Genomic DNA, 23,067 nt, shown 5'->3' on the forward strand with positions numbered 1-23,067 from the left:
GAGGGAGAAGCAGACTCCCCTGCTCAGCAGGGAGCCTGATGCCATGTGGGACTCCGTCCCGGGAGCATGGGATCATGACCTGCGTCAAAGGCAGATGCTTAACTGACTGAGTCCCCCAGGTGCCCTGAAGCACACTTTTCCTTATTACTCTGAAGCAACCTAGATAAGGTTTTCTCTGGATTTGGAGGTCATAGAGCAGCCTTGCTCCATGAGGCTGCGTGAATTATGATTCTTGCTGATGTGACCACTGACTTGCATAGCGTGGAAATCAGAGAAGTGTACTTTGCATTTTGCCCCTCCATTTTATTATTTCTAATGGGACATTCTGATTTCTGGACTTTTAAAATACACTGATCTTGATATGGGTGGGGTTTAATTTGAAAGAGGGAGTCTTGTATAACATCATTGTTTTCCTTGACTTATTATAGATAATTAACCAAACATATCATAGACTTTACTCTCTGCCTCGTACTGCATTCCTAATCCCTTCCTCTTGTATGTGCCTGAGTTCAACCTTTATTCTTGTAAACTACTTAACATTCAGCTGAAAGTCACAGATCTCTAAGTAAGGTAAGAATTTCCTTCTAAGTTATTTATACTTAGATCTTAAAATCAGAAATGAATGAATCAAAAATACATGGTTTTATCTAATGCTTTATTTTTCTGTTAGGAAAAAGTTATTACTGGTTATTTAAATTGATTTCATGCAAATCTCTATAGTACATATGTGCAAAATAAATGTTTAATAAAAGGTTGTTTTGAAGAATCAAGCTGAGATATTTCAAGTAAAAGAATTTGCCAAAAATGATAAAATGCAAAAGATGAAGGTCCTAATGCTCTGATAAGATAGTGAAGAAAGAATGAGAAATGTCTGTTTTGAAAAGTATTTGGGGAAATTTATGTCTGAGAGTATATTCTTATTCACACTCTGTTTATCTATTACTCTAAGGAGGCTTGTTAGCTGCCCCAAGGATATACTCCCCCACCATCCCCGCTCTGTGGGGACAAAAGGACTGTGATAATAGTTTTCTAGAAGAATCAAGAGATCTGTGAATTCTAATATAAGAAACTGAAGTCTGTAAGATATTTAAAGTGTCTCAAGGGAAGGTCATTAAGTTATCTCATTTTTAATGCCTAAGAAAGGATACAAGTTAGGATTTAATTATCAGTAGGTTCCTATTATTTGGGACTTTGGACAATAGAAAAAAGAATACTGAAAGATACTTTGGATTTTCTGTCACCAGTACCTGATGAAAAAAACTTGAGTTTCCATATTTCCCAGAAACTTGGAGGAAATCATTTCTGTCAAGAACAGTAAACTGGTGTCATCTCACACATTTATAAGCATACTTTAATTAAAGGATGTAATAAGCTGTAGTTCTCAAAATCATAGTGTCCACAGTTAAATAATCCTTGATTTGAATACCAACTTTACCATTAGCTGTGTATTTTTTTCTAAGCCTCAGTTTCCTAATATGTAAAATGGGATAGATAGAACCTCCAAGGTTTGTTGAGAAGATTAAATGCAATGTAGTAAAGTGCTTGGCAAGGTGCCTGGTACATAGAAAATGTTCAATAAATATTTATTATTATGACTTCAGAATACATATATGAAAGACAAATAATTTCCTAGTCTTATCATAATATGATATTATGATACCTTGTAATCCTCGTGTCCTAAAGGGTTGAAAGGGTCTGAAAGTAAATTAAAGCCCATAAGTTGAAGACTGCACCTGGTTCCAGGGTGCAGCCCAACAGCATGTTCTATAGGTTGGCCTGATCTGGAGAAGGGACAGATTCCTGGGTTTAGTTTCCCCTCCACATGCTTTGAGGAGACCACAATTGTATGAATATTTTGATCAGTAACCAGGGATCCTGAGACTCCTGACTGCTGTTGTCAGCAACCAGGTGTACATTGTATGCTAAAACATTAAAGGTGTTTTTCTTTCTGTGACTGCCAACCAACTGGAAATTCCCCAAGACTAGTCTAGGAGTAGGAACTTTGTTCTAAACTATTACATTATAGTCTTCTCTTCTGTGAGACTTTGAAAAATATCTCTATAACTTACATCCAACCTCAAACATACAAAAGTTTTACCCCACCTAGTGGGAATGAGTATCTCTTCTCTAGGAGGCCTCCCAACAGCCACCTAGGAGCCACAGAAGAACCCTGTTAGTTTCTGACTCATTTTTAGTTCTGGGAAACCCAAATTGCCTACTCCAGCAAAACTCATTTCTCAACTTTTCCCAGCTGACACTAGCCCTTGGGTGCATGCTCTCTAGGACTCTCACCTGATTCCCTTACAAAAGAAAACTGAGACCCAAGTTTGTTCCGTGCAATTGTAACTAAAAACATGTATCACTCTAAAAATCCTGCTGTTCTGATTTTCTTTAACTTTGGATTCTTCTTTCCAACACAAAACTGTCTTTTTAAAATATGTCCACCTTTCACTATATTCAGCTGTGATGTTTAGGTATTAAAAGTTTCTCTAATTTGGTCCAAACTAAAGTTCCAGTGCATTTTTTTAGGACGTCTTTTACTCCAAGATCTTTAAAAATATGTGTATTTCTTTCTTTTGAGATAGACCTCACCCTTGGAGATTTTCTTTTCTCTGGGTGTGCATTTCTGGCAAGTCTCTGTGATAATGCACTTGATTCTATCTCTCTCTATTAAAGAATAAGATGTGGCTAGCTGTGGAAGCTTCTCATCTCTTCAATTTCAGAACTTCTCTCTGTAAAACCTGTTAAATGATTCTGTTGAGGCTTACCCTTATATTCTGGGTAATGGGGGTTCCTCTGTCTTCGTTCTTGAAGTCTCATAGTCTTAAATTGTAACCACTTCTTAGCAGTCATTTTGAGTTCAAAGTCCTATTCCCCAACCCACAGGATACCAAGATTAAGCTGGAGATAGGTAAGCAAATGTACATTTATAGCATAATTGCTTTAACACTTTCTGTTTCACTTGGCATGTCTTCTCCATGGCCAGCCAGGTTCTGTCCTTCACATCATCTAAGACAAATGGAGTCCTTTTAATCGAATTTAACTTAGACTTCTAAAGAACATTGCAGAGAACACCTTCTGAAGAGAAAAACCTTCTTTCCTTACCTTTCTGGCCCATCCTTTATTTGCCTTAGCTGTAATCACTAAAATGTCCTGACAGTTACAGCAAATCAATGTTACTGAGCCTGATTTTAGCAACATTTCTCTCTATAGGATGTTAAGGCTTAGTATCATTTCAAATTATGGCTTAACAACATTTCTTCTCTTGGGAAACACCACTGTCTCATACAAAGTTCAGTACTTTGTTGAACGTTCTATTCCCAGTTACATATTTAAAATTTTACTTATTGTTTTAGGACTACCTTAGGCATATTTTTTTCTTTTAAATGTATTATGATTAAATTGGGCCCTCCCCCCAATGCTATCCTAGTCCACATCATCCCCACCAAAGTTTGCATTTGAAATATTTTAAAAAATGCTTTCCCATAAATAAACTTCTTTAGTTTATATATTCTTTGAACTATTTCATCCAATCATTTGATCCTTAAAAAATTTGTTATGCCCTTTTTAAAGCTGTGCTATATATTTTTCAAAGTCTAAAACTTTTAATGATAATTTACCTATAATTATGTAAGAACTTTTTACCGTGACTTTTGATATAACCTTAAAGATCTCCTCACTCTACGTTTCTAACACAGGCAACAAGTTAAAATGTTTATCAAAGCTACCTCATTTGTTTAAAACATTCTAATGTGAATAATACAAGACAAAGATGCCCCTTTTTATTAGCAAAATATTTAAAATATCTAATGCTGATGATGTTGAGGTATGATAAACACTTCCAAACATGACTAGTGGCAGTATATATCACAAACCTCTTTTTGAAAGCAGGATCTCAATAAATATAGAGCATGTAAAAACCTATAGTTAATATAAAATTCATAAAATGCTAAAACACAATATACAAAGCACCTTATTTCAGACCTGGTGAGTTACTGGAAAGATCATCTCCTGGTGGGTGATTGGAATAGAGTTCTAAGGGCTAAGATGGTACTGGTTGTTAACCTTTTTATTCTGCAATACAGTATTTGCCTGTGGGACCTGTAGATGCTAAAAAAATAAACATTTTTTATTCCCAAGATTTATATGCCTTTTGACTGTAAGACTAAAATCCTTTGGCAACTTCTGAAATTCCATCTGGTAATTATTGGTAAGGGGGCCTCATTTCTGAGTTCCAAGGCTTTTACACTGACTAAAACTTATTGTGTGTGCACTATATGCCAGACATTGTTTTGTTTTTGTTTTCTAAGATTTTATTTATTTACTTGAGAGAGTGTGAGAGTGAGAGAAAGAGAGAGCACAGAGCGAGAGGGAGAAGCAGACTCCCCTCTAAGCAGAGAGCCCAACATGGGGCTTGATCCAGAACACTGAGATCATGACCCGAGCTGAAGGCAGATCCTAAACCAACTGAGCTACCCAGGCATTTCCTGATAATGTTTTTAAAACTTTTATACACATTAATTTGTTTAATCTGCCAAACCACCCAAGGGTTTATTCTCATTTCTCTTCAGTGCTACAGATGTGAGTGTAAAAGCCAGGTCTGTATCCGACAATCTTATTCCTCAGTGGTCTTTCTCAATAAGATCATTTGTCATATGCTTATACCCCTTCCACCCAGATGTTATTAGATGTAGATAGCTCTGGTCTATGTTAAATTCAGGTGCCATAATTTCTGAAGAGTTAAATTCCAGAATAGCTTTCATCTACAATGTATAGATTTAATATTTTATCTACAATGCATAGATTTAAATAGATTTAATATTTATCTACAATGTATAGATTTAATATTTAATTTAATATGTATAGATTTAATAATTTATAGAGTAAGCGTGTAGTCAAAATATTTATCAGCCTTTAAGGCAGTGGCACTAGCCAGTCAGTGGAGACACCACCTAATCTGAATGCACCATAAACAACCAGTAAGATCATATGGATGTGAAGTGACTGAGTATAAATCCCTTCCATAACCAATTCATCCAGGGATGTCTGTGTGACTGAAGAAAATTAGCAGCTAAGTTTATCATTAACAATGTCCATTGTTTAAAGATAGCCTGTGGGGGTAGAAATATGGTAGCAAAGTAGGAATCCAGGCTTGGCTTGTCCCATGAATACAACTAGATACCTGTCAAATCATCCTAAATAGCCCAGAAATAGACCCTAAAGACTGGCAGAACAAACTACACAACTAAATGTAAAAAAGAGGCCACATTCAAGAAGGCAGGAAGTACAGAAATTTGGCATGGGAGAAAAACCTATTGTGGCCACTGTGGTGGAGTGGGAGCCCAGTTATGAAGAGGGGTGACACAGAGCACACAGAGGAGTAGCATGGAAAAACTGAATCCTCATAGCAACTGGCTTGGAAAATAAGAGGGTCTGAATTTCATGAGTTCTTGCTACCAGTGGGGCTTATCACCTTGAGTTTTAAAGGTCAGCATGCTTGGCACTGAGAGACCTCAGAGGACAGTGGGGCTACTCTTGGAGGAAAGACTGGACAAATAGCCCATGGACATAGAGTGTGGAATCAATGATCTGAAGTGCTTCTGGGGTACGCAGTGGGAAGGTTATTTGTTCATCTTGGAGTGTGTCCCAGAGAGGCAGTGCTCATGGAGAGACCCTTCCAGGAACGAAGGAACTGGTAGATGCCATTGCCCTCCCCTACCCCTCAGCATAAGCTTAGGGCCACCTGCAGAACCAGAACAGAGCTGACACCTGCTACCCAACTTACTTACACCAAGCCCAGCACCCCCAATATCTGGTGGAACCATACTAGCCAGTCATGCTTATCTTAGTCCTGACATGGTGGGCCCCCTCTCCCAGAAGACCAGCCCATGGCCCTGCCAACACTGTGTTTCCCAACCCGAGAGATTTGCCAGGCCTCAGTTCCTGTGGCAGTGGTGACAGATCTTATGTCACAAGCAGACCAGAGCACACTTAGTTAAAATGTACCAGATACAGGCCAGGGACTAAACACTACCCACAATAGGCAAAGAGAGCCTCTGCAGACAACTGGCCCGAAGGATGAAACAACCAGGACAGAATAGCAAAGAATATGTAGACACTTCCAGAAGTGCCAGGCCCTGGGGAATAGGAGACACTACATGACAGGGAACTCCAGGACCTCTTCTTCATAAGGTCATTACCTTCAAAAGCAGGAGACATAGTTGACTTTCCTAACACATGGAAACAGGTACAGAGACTTAGACAAAAATGAGAAGACAGAGGAATTTGTCCAAATAAAAGAATTTCTTGCAGAATTGGAGAATTTAAAGCAATGATTATAAGGATACTCACTAGGTTTGAGAAGAGTGGAGGACATCAATGACGCCATTAACACAGAGATAAGGAATAATATGGCAGAGAAAAAGGGCTTAATAAATGAAAGGAGAAACACATTGATGGAATGAATTAATGACCTAGAAGACAGAGTAATGGAAAGTAATCAAGCTGACAAAAGAGAGAAAAAAGAATGATGCAAAATGAAAATAGACTTAAGGAACTCAGTGACTCCATCAAACATAATAACATTCAGATTATAGGAGTCCCAGAATAAAAAGAGAGAAAAGGGAACAGAGAATTTATTTGAAGAAATAATAGCTGAAAACTTCCCTAATCTGGAGGAAGGAAACAGATATCCAGTTTCAGGAGGCACAGAGGGCCCCCAATGAAATCAACAAAGGCAAATCCACACCAGGCCATATTGTAGTTAAAATGACTAAATAATAGTGATAAAGAAAAATATTAAAAGCAGCAAGACAGAAGAAGCTAATTACATACAAAGGAAACCCCCATAAGTCCCTCAGTGGATTTTTCAGTGGAAGGAGTGGCATGATATATTCAAAGTGCTGAATAGGCAAGAATACCCTATCCAGCAAGACTATCATTCAAAATACAAGTAGAGATAAGCAGTTTTCCAGACAAATAAAAACTAAAGGAGTTTATGACCACTAAACCAACCCTGCAAGAAATATTAAAGGGGACTTTTTGAGTGGGAGGACCCAAAATGTCAGTATGAAGGTAGAAAACACAAAAGCAGTAAAAATGAATATTTCCGTAATCAGCCAAGGAATTCACAAAATAAAGGGATGTAAAATATGACACCATATACCTAAAATGTAGGGAGGAGAGGAGTAAAGAATGGGTTCAAACTTAAATGACCACGAACATATATATAATATGTTATAATAATAAGACCACTTTATGCAAAAGATGTTATGTACAAACCTAATGATGACCACAAATCATAATTACTAATAAATATACAAAGAATAAAGAGAAAGAAATCCAAATATATCACTAAAGAAAACAAGCAAACCATAAAAGAGAAAGACAAGAATCAGATAATATCTTCAGAAACAACCAAAAACAAGTAATAAAAAGGCAATAAATGCATTTCTATCAATAATTACTTTGAATGTAAATGGGCTAAATGCTCTAATCAAAAGACATAGAGTGACAGAATGGTTAAAAACAAAACAAAACAAAACAAGATTCATCTATAACCAGCTTACAAGAGACTCATTTAAAACCTATGACACCTGCAGATAGAAAGTGAGGGGATGGAGGGGTGCTGGGAGGCTCAGTTGGTTAAGTGTCTTAACTCTTGATTTTGGCTCAGGTCATGATCTCAGGGTCATGGGATGGAGCCCCATGTTGGGCTCCATGCTGGGTGTAGAACCTACTTAAGATTCTCTTTGTCCGGGCGCCTGGGTGGCTCAGTGGGTTAAGCCGCTGCCTTTGGCTCAGGTCATGATCTCAGGGTCCTGGGATCGAGTCCCACATTGGGCTCTCTGCTCGGCAGGGAGCCTGTTTCCTCCTCTCTCTCTGCCTGCCTCTCTGCCTACTTGTGATCTCTCTCTGTCAAATAAATAAATAAAATCTTAAAAAAAAAAAAAAAAGATTCTCTTTGTCCCTCCCTCATGCACTCATGCTGTCTCTCTCTCTCAAAAAAGAAAAAAAAAAAAAAAAGCAAGGGCATGGGGATGGAGAAATATTTGTCATGCAATGCATATCAAAAGAAAGCTAGAGTAGTAATATTTATATTGGATGAAATAGACTTTAAAACAGACTGTACCAAGAGACAAGGACACTGTGTAGTAATAAAGGGGACACTCCAATAAGAAGATATAACAATTGTAAATATTTATGCACCCAATATGGGACCACCCAAATACATATAGGAGCTAATAATAAACATAAGGAAACTAATCTGTAATAATACAAGAGTAGTAGGGCATTTTAACACTCCTCTTACATCAATGGACTGATCATCCCAACAGAAAGTCAACAAGAAAACAATGTCTTTGAATGACATACTGGACTGGATGGATATAACAGATGTATTCAGAATGTTCCATCCTAAAACAGCAGAATACATATTCTTTTCAAGTTCATATGGAACATTCTCCAGATTATTACATATTAGGCCACAAAAGAAGCCTCAACAAATTAAAGAAGATCAAAGTCATAGCATACATCTTTTCTGACTACAGTGTTGTGAAAATAGAAGTCCATCACAAGAAAAAATGTGGAAAGACAACAAATGAAAGAAGGATAAATACTATGTTGCTAAGCAATGAATGGATCAGCCAGGAAATAAAAGAAGAAATGAAAAAGCACATGGAAACAAATGAAAATGAAAACACAATGGTTCAAAATCTTTGAGACACAGCAAATCTGGTTCAAAAAGGGAAGTTCACAGCAAGACAAGCCTACCTCAAGAAGCAAGAAAAATCTCAAACAACCCAATCTTATACCTGAAAAGAAGAACAAATAAAACCTAAAACCAACAGGAGGGAAATAATAAAGATAAAAAATAAAGAGCAAAAATAAGTGACATAGAAACTAAAAAAAAAACAAAAACAAAACACAAAAAAAATAATCTAACAGATCAATGAAAACATATTTCTTGGGAAAAAAAATCAATAAAATTGATAAACCTCCAGTTAGACTTATCAAGAAAAAAAAAAGACAAAGGACCCAAATAATTAAAATCACAAACAAGAGAGGAGAAATATCAATAAATACCACAGAAATACAATTAGAATATTATGAAAAAATACATGCTAACAAATTAGACAACCTAGAGGAAATAGATAAATTTCTAGAAACCAAAATACAAAAACTGAAGCAAAAAGAAATAGAAAAAATTTTTAAAAGATTTATCTATCTACTTATTTATTTATTTATTTGACAACAAGATAGCAAAAGTAGGCAGAGTGGCAGGAAGAGGGAGAAACAGGCTCTCCACTGAGCAGGGACCCCAATGCTGGGCTCAACCCCAGGACTCTGGGATCATGACCTGAGCAGAAGGCAGCCGCTTAATCAATGGAGCCACCCAGGCACCCCAGAAATAGAAAATTTGAAGAAATTGAGTGACTAATCCAAAACCTTCCCAAAACTAAAAGTCCAAGACCAGATAACTTAACGGGTGAATTCTACCAAACATTTAAAGAAGATTTAGGGGCATCTAGCTGGCTCAGTCAGTTAAGTGTCTGACTCTGGGTTTCAGCGCAGGTGATAATCTCAGCGTGGTGAGATGGCGCCCTGTGTCAGGCTCCAGGCTCAGTGTGGAGTCTGTTTGTCCCTCTTCCTCTAATCCTTCCCTCAATCACTCTCTTTCTCTTGCTCAAATAAATAAATGAATAAAATCTTTAAAAAATAAAGAAGAGTTAATATCTAATCTATTCTTCTCAAACTATTCCAAATATAGAAGAGGAAGGAAAACTTCTGAATTCATTATGTGAGGCCAGCATTACCCTGATACCAAAACCAGATTAAGACACTACTAAAGAAAGAGCTGCAGACCAATATCCCTGATGAACATAGATGCAAAAATCTTCAACAAAATATTAGCACACTGAATTCAACTATACATTAAAAGAAATCATTCAGCATCATAATCATGTGGGATTTATTCCTGGGATTTAAGAGTGGTTCAGTATTCACAAATCAATCAATGACATATATCACACCAATAAGAAGAAGAATAAGAACCATATGATCATGTCAATAGATGTAGAAAAAGTACTTGACAAATTATAACACCTATTCATGATAAAAACCCTCAACAAAGGTTTAGAGAGAATATTACTTATCATAATAAAGGCCATATATTAAAAAGCCACAGCTAACATCATCCTCAATGGGGAAAAGCTGAGTGCCTTTCCCCTAAGGTCAGGAACAAGACAGGGATGTTTTCTCTTACCACTTTTATTCAACATAGTACTGGAAGTCCTAGTCACAGCAATCAGACAACAAAAAGAAATAAAAGGCATCAAAATTGGTAAGGAAGAAGTAAAACTTTCCTTATTTACAAATGACATTTTACTATAGGTAGAAAACCTGAAAGACTCCATTAAATAGTCCTAGAACTGATAAACTAATTCAGTAAAGTCACACGATATAAAATCAATCTACAGAAACCTTTGCATTTCTATAGACCAAAAAGAAATATATAAAGGACTTATAAAACTTAACATCCTCAAAACAAATAATCTGATTAAGAAGTGGGCAAACAACATGAAGAGACATTTCTTCAAAGAAGACATCCATATGAACAAAAGACAAATAAAATGATGCTTGTCATCAGGGAAATGCAAATTAAACCCACAATAAGTTAATACCTCACACCAGTCAGAATGGCTAAAATCAACAACACAAGAAATAACAGGTGTTGGTGGGGATGGGGAGAGAAAGGAACCCTCTCGCAGTATTGGTAAGAATGCAAACTGGTGCAGCCACTATGGAAAACAGTTTGGAAGTTCCTCGAAAAGTTAAAAATAGAACTACTGTACAATACACCAATTGCACTACTGGGTATTTACTCAAAGAATATAAAAACATTAATTCAAAGAGATACATGCACCCTTATGTTTATGGCAGCATTATTTACAATAGTGAAACTATGGATGCATCCCAAATTTCCTTCAATTGATGAATGTATAATGAAGTAGTGGTAACATATATTCCATATACACTCTGGAATATTGTTCAACCACAAAAAAAAAAAAGAGAAATCTTGCTATTTTCAACAACATGGATGAAGCTTGAGAGTATAATCCTAAGTGAAATAACTTAGAGAAAGTTATACTATATAGTCTCATGGGCCATATGGACCAAATTCCATATGGAATTTAAGAAGCAAAACAAATGAACAGAGGGGAAAAAGAGACAGAGAGAGAGAGACACAGATGCACAAACCAACAAACAGACTCTTAACTACAGGGAACAAACTGATGGAACATGAAGAGGGAGGTGGTTGGGGAGATGGGTTAAATAGGTGATGAGGGTTAAGGAGTACAATTGTTGTGATGAATACTGGGTGATTAAAATAAAAATATACAGCCAAGAAAAAGTTCACCTACCAAGGAGAGCAGCAGAATTCCAGTGGAGGAGAAAGCAAAACACAGAACTCATGGTTTTCTCCCCATGATTCTTTAGTCTTAAGGTTAATTTAATCTAAATTAACTTTTTTTTCTTCTGCTAAATTTTTTAAAACTTTTACCCTTTTATTTTTTAACGTTTTTTTAACTAGTTTATCTAATATATATATATATATATATATTTCTTTTTTATATTTTTTCTTCATTTTTTTTTCCCTTTCTAAACTTCTTTTTATCCCCTTTCTCCCTCCCACGATTTGGGGTCTCTTCTGATTTGGTTAAAGCGCATTTTCCTGGGGTCTTTGCCACCCTTTCAGTATTTTATTTGCTCCTTCATATACTCTTATCTGGACAAAATGACAATCCAGAAAAACTCACCACACACAAAAATAAAGAGGCAGTACCAAAGTCTAGGGACCTAATCAATACAGACATTGGTAATATGTCAGATATAGAGTTCAGAATGACGATTCTCAAGGTTCTAGCCGGGCTAAAAAAAAGGCATGGAAGATATTAAAGAAACCCTCTCTGGAGAGATAAAAGCCCTTTCTGGAGAAATAAAAGAACTAAAATCTAACCAAGCTGAAATTAAAAAAGCTATTAATGAGGTGCAATAAAAAATGGAGGATCTTGCTGCTAGGATAAATGGGCAGAAGAAAGAAATAGTGATATAGAAGACCAAATGACAGAGAATAAAGAAGCTGAGCAAAAGAGGGACAGACAGCTACTGGACCACGAGAGGAGAATTCGAGAGATAAGTAACATCATAAGATGGAACAACATTAGAATAATTGGGATTCCAGAAGAAGAAGAAAGAGAGAGGGGAGCAGAAGGTATATTGGAGAGAATTATTGTAGAGAATTTCCCTAATATGGCAAAGGGAACAAGCATCAAATCCAGTAGGTGCAGAGAACCCCCCTCAAAATCAACAAGAATAGTCCACACCCTGTCACCTAATAGTAAAATTTACAAGTCTTATCAAGAAAGAGAAAATCCTGAAAGCAGCCTGGGAAAAGAAGTCTGTAACATACAATGGTAAAAATATTGATTGGCAGCTGACTTAACCACAGAGACCTGGCAGGCCAGAAAGAACTGGCATGATATATTCAGAGCACTAAACGAGAAAAGCATGCAGCCAAGAATACTATATCCAGCTAGGCTATCATTGAAAACAGAAGGAGAGATAAAAAGCTTCCAGGACAAACAAAAACTGAAAGAATTTGCAAATATCAAACCAGCTCTACAGGTAATATTGAAAGGGGTCCTCTAAGCAAAGAGAGAGCCTAAAAGTAGTAGATCAGAAAGGAACAGACACAATATACAGTAACAGTCACCTTACAGGCAATACAATGGCACTAAATTCATGTCTCTCAATAGTTAATGTTAATGGGCTAAATGCCCCAATCAAAAGACACAGGGTATCAGAATGGATTAAAAAAAATAATGAATACTGTTTTTCTGAAAATAAATAAATTGAAAAAAAACAAAAACAAAAACAAACAGAAAAAAAAACAAAACCCATCAATATGTTGCCTACAAGAAACTCATTTTAGACCCAAAGACACCTCCAGATTTGAAGTGAGGGGGTGGAAAACAATTTACCATGCCAATGGACATCAGAAGAAAGCTGGGGTGGCAATCCTTATATCAGACCAATTAGATTTTAAGCCAAAGACTGTAATAAGAGATGAGGAAGGACACTATATCATACTCAAAGGGTTTGTCCAACAAGAAGATCTAACAATTTTAAATATCTATGCCCCTAACGTGGGAGCAGCCAACTATATAAACCAATTAATAACAAAATCAAAGAAACACATCGACAATAATACAATTATAGTAGGGGACTTTAACACTCCCTTCACAGAAATGGACAGATCATCCAAGCAAAAGATCAACAAGGAAATAAAGGCCTTAAATGACACACTGGACCAGATGGACATCACAGATATATTTTCAGATCATTTCATACCAAAACAACAGAATACACATTCTTCTCTAGTGCACATGGAACATTCTTCAGAACAGATCACATCCTGGGTCATAAATCAGGTCTCAACCAGTATCAAAAAATTGGGATCATTCCCTGCATATTTTCAGACCACAATGCTCTGAAGCTAGAACTCAATCACAAGAGGAAATTTGGAAAGAGCACAAATACATGGAGACTAAACAGCATCCTTCTAAAGAATGAATGGGTCAACCAGGAAATTAAAGAAGAATTTAAAAAATTCATGGAAACAAATGATAATGAAAACACAATGGTTCAAAATCTGTGGGACACAACAAAGGCAGTCCTGAGAGGAAAATATATAGTGGTACAAGCCTTTCTCAAGAAACAAGAAAGGTCTCAAATACACAACCTAACCCTACACCTAAAGGAGCTGGAGAAAGAACAAGAAAGAAAACCTAAACCCCGCAGGAGAAGAGAAATAAAAAAGATCAGAGCAGAAATCAATGAAATAGAAACCAAAAAAACAATAGAACAAATCAACGAGACTAGGAGCTGGTTCTTTGAAAGAATTAATAAGATTGATAAACCCCTGGCCAGACTTATCAAAAAGAAAAGAGAAAGGACCCAAATAAGTAAAATCAAGAATGAAAGAGGAGAGATCACAACTAACACCAAAGAAATACAAACAATTATAAGAACATATTATGAGCAACTCAGCACCTATTGTTTAATGTGAGCCCAGGAATTGAAGATCCTCACTCCACTTGAGCCATCAGTTTACCGTTAGACATTCTTTGTTCTATCACTTTTAGCTTAACCGGTTTTTTTAAAAATCGGAAGAGGGAAAAAATTCCACTGTTAACTGTTAAAACAGCTGCTAAGCAGCAGAGACCATTCTTCTTTGTTCAATGCCTCTTCCAAATGTGACTTCACAGAGGTGTCTCTCATTCTTAACTCTTCTCATTTGCCCTTCCTTGAATTGGCATTTGTCTTTTCTGATATTTAATTCTAGCCTCTGACTACCCTAATTTTGAATTCTTCCTTGATAATACATTTCTAACTTATTCTCTTTTTAAAATCTGTATTTGGAGAAACCTTTTGACTCACAAAGTTTTCTTTGGATTTTCTACCCCTTTTTGAGGGGAAGGGAGGTTATTTGTGATACTACATATTAAATTTGAGAGACTTCATCTATTGTGCCATTTTTTTGTTTTAGAAAGTTTCACCATGGAATATAGCTAGGTCCTTGGAAATGTTTAGAGGTTAGTCTTTTCTAAAGTCTATAGCATGTCTATCTATGCTCAGTGTTTTTGTTCTGTTTTGATGTTTTTGGTTTTCGCAAATGACACAATTACCTTTTTTAAAAGATTTTATTTATTTATTTGACAGAGAGAGAGAGAGAGACAGTGAGAGAGAGAATACAAGCAGAGGGAGGGGCAGAGGAAGAAGCTGGCCTCCCACTGAGCTCAATCCCAAGACCGTGAGATCATGATGTGAGCCAAAGGTAGATTCTTAATGACTGAGCCACCCAGGCATCCCCACAATTACCATTTTATAAGTCTCTCCAATAAACAGCCCATTTTGTACCTCTTCTTTCAAGACAGTCACATTGTATTTTGCCTAATTTAAAAATAGACTTTATACTCTGTGATGTACTATTTTGAACACTAGTCTTGCACCTTGTCAAGCAAGGATCCTAATATCTGAGCTTGTAGAGCTTTTGTAGGGTAAGGCTTTTACTGTTTGTGTCTATATCTTTACACTATTTTTTTTATGAATAGTTTTGGTGCCTGGAGTGGATAGCCTCCTTTTAATAGTGGACATTCAGAAGTGAGTTTTTTCTAGAGTGCCCTCTGGTTATAAACTCCTGGCAAAAAGATAGTTCAGCTCTTTTGAATTATAAACCAATGTGTTCATAGCTTTTACTTTATAGATTTGGCATGAGTAAAGTTTTTGTACTTCTTTTGGGATGGTTATAACTTTCATTACATCTGTCTATCCTAAAATACAATTCAGACACATCATACACTTATTATATTAGTTATCTCTTGTGTAGGAAAAATCCAGTACCTTGAAACAAGGAATTAGTACATGTTTTCTCTCAGTAAGGAATGTGTGCACAGCTTAGTTGAGTGCCCCTGACTTAAGGCCTCTCAAGAGGCTATAGTCAGTGTATCAGCCAAGGCCGTGGTCTCATCTGAAGGCTTGATAGAAAGAGGATTTACCTCCAAGATCACAGATATAGTCATTAGAATGGTTCAGTTCCTTGTGAGATGTTGGACTTGAGAGACTTAGTTCCTTGCTCGTTATGAGCAAGATGCCTCTCTCAGCTCTGTGCCATGTGGACCTCTCCATAGGGCAGCTTGCAGTATGGAAGCTGGCTCCCTGAGAACAAGGGAGCAAGTGAGGGCCCAAAATGGAAATTGATCTTTTTGTTGCCAAATCTTAGAAGTGATATCTCATTACTTCTGCTGTTCCCTACTTGTTAGAAGAGAATCACTAGATGTAGCTTAGATTCAAGGGGGATGAATTACATAAGGGTGTGAATTCTAGGAGGCAGATCACTGAGGCCATTTTAGAGGTTGCATATCACGCCTACCAGGTCGAGCATACATAGATACACATACACATATAAGTATATGTGTAAAATAAAAGAGTCTTAGTCAGCCATGGGCTTAATCTGATAAAATAAAGAGACCAAGCATGATAAATCCCACAATAGAAGTGATGGCATTACTCTGGGAGTATAAAGGAAAGTAATTTGGAGGGGGATCTCAGGAACCTTTATGGAAGACATAGAGTTTATATGTGATTTTGAAAAATGGGAAGGGCTTTGACAGGTGGTAGTTGTCATAATATCCTTCATGGAGGAAACAGCATGGGTTGAGCATAGGAGATGGTCAAGAGGCAAGTCAATGATTATAACCATAATTGTGGGGTGTATGACTAGGGATGAAGGATAGAAATTTTCAAAAGGTAGCCTAGGACCAGATTTTGGTATCCTAAATTTTATTTTGAAGAGTTTATTTTGTGGGGAGCACGAATCTATTGAATATTTAAAGAGGAGAATAAACTGGTCAAAGCATGTACATTGGCCATATTTTCTGTCCTCCATGACATGTGGTATGAGGTGAATAGCAGGTGCTTTATACTTAAGCCTTGCCAATTGCTATTAATTTGAAATAAATCATTCAATTACTTCCACCTCAATCTACTCACCTATAAAATGGACACATTAGTATGTATTTTATAGAGTTATTGCTAGAACCAAATTTAAGGCATATGTATGACCTATTTATTTAACAGATGTCCTGACACATCACCAACACTTTATTGAGTGACTTCTATTATGACATAGTGAACCACAGGAGAGGGCTTCTTGTGTATAGGGGTGAGGGGATCTTTCTTATTGCTTAAGCCATCTTTATAGGCATCAAAAAATGAGAAAGTTTTCTAAGATCAATTTTTTCTTGTTAACTTTATTTACTTTATATATCTGGGTCTGAGTGTCCACTTAGAAGGCAAGAGCACCCAGAAAGCACATGTCACCTAAGATGTGTGGCTGATGTGTCACACTTGGACATGCCCCAAAATAATTCACTTCTCTGCCTCCTTATGATGTAGACAACATGGAGTAGAAGGAGGATGAGCTTTGGAATGGCACTCAGGTCCACTGCTTAAGTATCCTTGTGACTTTGAGCAATTCACTTACTTTCTGTACCTCCATTTTCTCATTTAAATAGAGATCAAATAGGGACTTAAATGGAGGCTATTATAGTTCATAACTAATTATCCAGGCTTTTAACATCTTTTCAAAGGTATATCTCCATAGAGGAGACACTCCTAAGTCCTCATCTTTTTAAGGCTCTCTCTATAGGTGTTCTAATTGAAATTTTTTTTTTTTCTTTTCTGTAGTTTATACTGCATTAACCCTGCCAACTAGGAAGGAAAAAGATTTCTGGGAAGGGAAAATCTATTACTCTTTCATAGATTTTCCAAAAGAGAAAATTACCTATAACTGATGCATTTTTATAATCTTATTTTTGAATTCTGCCAATTTAGAATCTTATTTCTCCTTTTACTGTTTTACCCTTTGGTCAATATAATAAAACACTTCAACCTTCCTCCTCAAACTGAGTTGGCAATATTTTTTTAAAATCCAAAAATACATGTTCCTCTGAACTTGTCTTATCTAACTTTTTATACCTAACTTCTTCAGATTAGAAGGATGGCTATCAGAAACATACTTCTACACCCTAGCCAATTTAACATCAGTATCTGTGGAGGACAGCTGTGAATCAGGCATATGGTGTATGAAAGCATGTAAAATATCATCCACTTTACTAGATTGGAGACCTAGTAGAAAAAATATGAAACTTTTGCTGAAGCCATAGATAAGAATTATGCCTCTGAAATCCGTGCCTCTGATGATGTATGTAGACAGATGGTATAGTGTACTGTGGACTTGTGGTACTGTTGAAGGGAGAGGACAGGTCAATGTCTTGCTTCTTCACAATTGTGTCAAAGGAGTTATTGAGAGCATCTAGCTCTACCCAAGTAGTTCTGAGAATCCCTGTTTCTTTCCTTTTGAACATAGGAATGCCTTCCTGCAGATTGCTTGAAGATTACCCAGAAGGAACCCTTGTCTCACTCAATACTTCCCTCCAACCTTCCTCAATTTCCCTAGGAATAATGGGTCCACATTTAGTAGCAAATCTTCCAGGTCCTGGAAAGTCATTGCGACCTTTGACTAGTTTTTCAGCCTTGGAAAAGGTACTTTCCCTTTAGTAAGTAGTGGATAATTGTTTCCAGAACTGGTTTTAAGCCATGGGTATATTGTGTGGTCTGGGAATAGTGATTATGAAAATAAGACCAGGCGTCTCTTTTTGACATCAAAATTGTGTAGCCTATTAAAACAAAAACATCCTAGCATGTTTTGGAGTGAAAAACTGTCCAGTTGATATGGACAGGAGCCACTTGCTTCAGTGACTCAGAGGTTGTTTAAATGCTAGTGACAACTGGATTGATCTCTAATTCCAAATGTATGTGGTGGAGAATAAGTGGGTGTGTGGGTATGTGGGCACTTCCCTTCTTCCACTCTTTTTAAACAGACATACACTTTATGTTTTTAATCGAAAGGACTTTTTAATCTACTTGTAGAATTTAAAATAATAAACACTAACATTAATTGTAGGATAAATTCCTTAGAGATGTTGGTTTTTCATTCATTTCATCATTGGTTGTATTAGGTGCTAATTGGGAACAGTGGACTTTTCTACCACATTTTTATCTTTTGGGGAAAAAAGAAAAAAAAAAGCCTTATTGAAACACTGGAGTGCTATCCCTATTCATCTTCTTTTGTCCACATGACTAGTCTGTGAGAATCTGTATTTCTTCTAAAATAATCACATTGATTGCTAAATATTACTTTTAGAGGTTTACAAATGGCAACTTATATTACTAATCTAATTATATGTAAGCTAAGCTAGCAGCTCCATAGTTATCAAAATTGACTTGGCAACAAAGAAATCTGTTTACTCTTTAAAAAAAAAAGAGCTCAAAATATTAAATAGTTTTTAACTATTTAACTCAGGAAGTACACAGTAGCCTAAGTGAGAATGGGAGCAATTGATGGAGTCAGGGTTTAGAAGTCTTGATTGTTAATTTAGTGTGAAGGGAGAAAGAAGGTATTGGAATGTTAGAAACTGTGTCAGGTAAGATAGTCTTTTTTAAATGATGTTATGTTTTTTCAATTAATTTTTTTAAATTGATGTATAAATTGACATAACATCATTTTAGTTTTAGGTGTAGAACACAATATTATGATATATGTATATATTATGAAATGATCATCACAATTTCCATCACCACACATGGTTACATGGTTACAATTTATTTTCCTTCTCTCTTCTCTGTTTTTTTATTTTTTTAACTATTTCTTTTTCTCATGATGGGAACTTTTAAGGGGCAGGATATTCTGAGTTTGATATTTCAAGGATAGAATAATTCTGGGACATACGGGCAAGAATCCATCTTTGGAAGTGATAGGTTTTATGGAGCAATGACTTAGTTTTGGAGTTCTTAACCTTTATCTCAAGGGTTTTGTATTTGTCATCATGTGGGCATCATATTCACCCAGAATGTTGATAACACTGGGGAAGGAGAAGGAGACTGAGACAGTGCTAATTCTCAAAATCTATGGACCCAATTGGAATTTGATAACATGAAGGCATAAGAAAGCCAAGACAGATGATTCCGAGCCACAGATGTAATTTTTTTAATGACATCTCATACCTGATGAAAAGTACAGCATAGGGAATATAGGTAATAATGTATGGGATAGATGGTAACTACACTCATTATGGTGAGGAGTGAGTAATGTATAGAATTGTTGAATCACTGTGTTGTACACCTGAAGCTAAAATATGTATATTAATTATACTTCAAAAAAATCTTAAAAAGAATCTCATACCTAGAAAATATATGAAGAATGCTATTCTATATAAAGAATTCTCTAACACAATCATATATGTCCCAGTTGACACTCCCTATGTACCTTCCTATGGAGGAGTAAGGGTTCCTTTAGATTCTCACGGTGAGATCTTGAAGCCCTGATGATACAGATGGTGAGAGTTTGGAGAGAGCATTATTGTGCACAGAGACTGACAGCTTTATTTCCAGATTACAATGTGAAAGGAGATAGGAAATTCGTTATTAAGAAAAAGGAGAACGGAAAATGGTTCTTTTGAGAATGAATCATGTGTCAACTGAGGCTGGAAGGCAGCGGGACTCTATGCAGGTGTGGGCAAAGAGCAGTTTATCACAGAATGATGTTTTCAGAACGCACAGAGAAGAGATCTCAGAACTGCAGAAATAGGAGCCTAGGTCAGGGGAGAAGCAGCACAGAACCCGGGGAAGGGCATGTGTGAGAAAATGAGAGTATCTTATTCACAGTGTGAAATGCCAGCATTTGCAGAGATGTGGAGGAAGGAACAGCTTAGGGCTTTCGAGGATAACCTGTCAGGGAATTTCAGTACATTGTTTCTGTCTTTTTTTTTTTTTTTTTAAGATTTTATTTATTTACTTGACAGACAGAGATCACAAGTAGGCAGACAGGGAGAGGAAGGGAAGCAGGCTCCCTGCTAACCAGAGAGCCCAATGCGGGGCTCGATCCCAGGACCCTGGGACCATGACCTGAGCTGAAGGCAGAGGCTTTAACCCACTGAGCCACCCAGGAGTCCCCATTGTTTGGGTCTTAAGGAAGAGTCTATTACAAGCAGCTGCTTAGCCAAAGATTTAGGTGCAAATGATTTATTAAAATAGTGCTCCCAGGAGAAACTAGTTAAGGAGTAGGAGATGCCAGCTCCACAGATGGGTGGGATAACATAGCCCAGGTGAGCTAATGATGTGCAAAAAATTGTTTTCTTGGGCTTCTGCGAAACAAACTTCTCAATAGAAGGTGCTGGCTGAAGCACCTCTTCTTTCCATCAGGATTGGGTGTTGTGCAGATATCGGGCCCAAGATTTCTGCAGCCCCTTTATTACCATGAGCAAAGTCAGAGAAGGTAAAGCAGAGACATGGGACCTGGTAAGATGGTTCCTGATCATACTGGCTTGAGGCTCTCAGTATCTTTAGATAGTGTCTCAGAAAATTTCCATTGTTGTCTAAGCCAGTTTGTTCTGGAATTTTGTCATTGTTGTGGTTGTTATCGCTTGTAACAGAGCTGTGAATTTCTAACACCTTATTTTAAGATGCCTAGCATTGTTTACCCATTGTCCAAATGGGCTTTAATCTCGGGATTGAAAGTAATAAAAAATGAACAATGACATCACATATTTGGGTTTATCTTCGGATGCAGAGGAAATAATTCATAGCATTACAATTAAACAAAAGCAAATTTTCCTTTCCCATTGTAAAGGAAAGAGGAGATTAGACTTCCACAAATATTTCTTCTAATTTATGTCTTCTGGTGTTGGAGTTAGTCTTTTTAAAATTTGAGAATGATGAGATCTAGACCTTCTAAACCAACTTTCCCCATTGAATGTAGCTTTTTATCTCATATGCAAAACAGCTTTATATCCTAAGTGTGCTTTGTAGATTACATTTCTGAATCTTATGCCTTCTTGTGCTCTTACAGTTGTTTGCTCTGATGTGGTTCTGCAAGTTGTCTTTGCAGGACTTTTGCCCTCCTTTTGTCTTGCCTGTGAATTCCAGAGACATGACAGCAAAAATAGATGGTTGAACTCCAAGTGTATGGTTGTTCTAGTTTCTACTTTTATTCATTTCCTTTTCTGAAGATTCCAAATGCTCCGTTGTTTTCCAAGGCATTTGCTTTCTCCTACAGTTACCTTCTTGTAGTCTTTTTTTTTAAGTTACCGCCTATTCCCTCAAAAATCCTTTCCCCATAGTCTTTATTCACCACAAGCTGAAGTCTGCTGTTTCTTTTTACCCTGCCCCTAATTATGTCAGGTGTCCTAATCTCTTGTGCTCTTACTATCTTCCTTAGGGTAATTTGAGAGACTTGATTGTTCCTCTTTTCCTTTTGACATTTTGAGGATGACCCACAGTCATTTTTATCTGCTTGACAAATTTCTTGTAATTTCTCATTAGGATTCTATCTGTCTCCCTCAACTCAAGCAGGCATAAGGTCGCCTTTGCCTACTTCTTTCTTCTTGGAACCAAGTAGCATATCTTATTTCTCACTTTCTCTGACTTCTCCATTAACCCTTCATTTCTCTGGTCCTTAAGATGGTTTAATCAGAGGAATCCATTCACTGAGCCCCTGAGTGGTCTGGGTGTTAGTTGTGCATTATAAAGATAAAACTCATTTAATCCACATATCTGAGCTGAGGGTACTGGGTTGACATTTTCATTTCAGAAGAAAGTTGAGATATGTTACAGGTTAGGAAATAAGGTTAGTGAGGGTCTGAGGTTTGAATTCTGTATTGCTCTTTACATTCACCATCTAATTTCTGTAAGAATGCATGCTTACTAGTTACATAAATGCGATTTCTCTAAGTGGGCAATGAATTTTAATATGAAATTCAACAATCTGACCTTTTTAGGGTATATGAATTGGGTTGTAGAACACCTCAGTTCATTTTCTGTTTTCCTGTAGGAGGAGAGTTAGTCACTAGAAAATAGGTGTGAAAGAAAAGTACTAGATTAACTATAAACCTGTAAATATTTTACTCTCTAGGCTCCCACCTGTCTACTTTTGCTGACAGTATGTTGACACAGACATGATTTTATTGACAATTTAACACTCCCCCAACTTTCTGCCCTACTAATTGTACTTTCATTTGTTTAGGTTACAGTTGGGGATTTCTGGATTCTTACAATGCAAGATATTCAATTCAAGGCAAGTAATACATTTTTAGAAATTAGTTCATCAGTGTTTTCCCTCAATTAATTTGTAGCCACTTATTTAATCTTGCCTCAGGGCTCTTCTGGGTGGAAAACGTCTGCCACTTTCAGGAATTACCATCTTCTTCCTTTTGTTCTTGGGAGTTGGAACTCAGAAGAGAGTATGCAAGAGTCCTGAAGTTGAAAGAGGAGACAGGAAGGAAGAGGAAAAAAGGAATTTCTTGAGGGTACGCTTGGTTCTCTGTTTCTGTCCTAGCCTATCTCTCCATGAAAACGTCATAGATGGATAGGAAATCATCATTCGCT

At 36.8% G+C, this 23,067-nt stretch overlaps 1 protein-coding gene across 6 annotated transcripts in view; it reads left to right on the forward strand.

Annotated features, from left to right (window-relative positions):
- Window positions 1–502: 502 nt before the first annotated feature.
- The window catches only part of HHLA2 (HERV-H LTR-associating 2), an 85,563-nt gene continuing 62,998 nt past the window's right edge, over window positions 503–23,067 (forward strand). For all 6 annotated transcript variants that reach the window (XM_044251334.1, XM_044251336.1, XM_044251332.1 and 3 more), the window contains exon 1: window positions 503–570. The gene's annotated coding sequence lies outside the window, so the exon portion shown is untranslated. The remainder of the gene's footprint in view (window positions 571–23,067) is intronic.

This window comes from Neovison vison, chromosome 6 (genome assembly GCF_020171115.1).
Source record: "Neovison vison isolate M4711 chromosome 6, ASM_NN_V1, whole genome shotgun sequence".
Lineage (NCBI taxonomy): Eukaryota > Metazoa > Chordata > Mammalia > Carnivora > Mustelidae > Neogale > Neogale vison.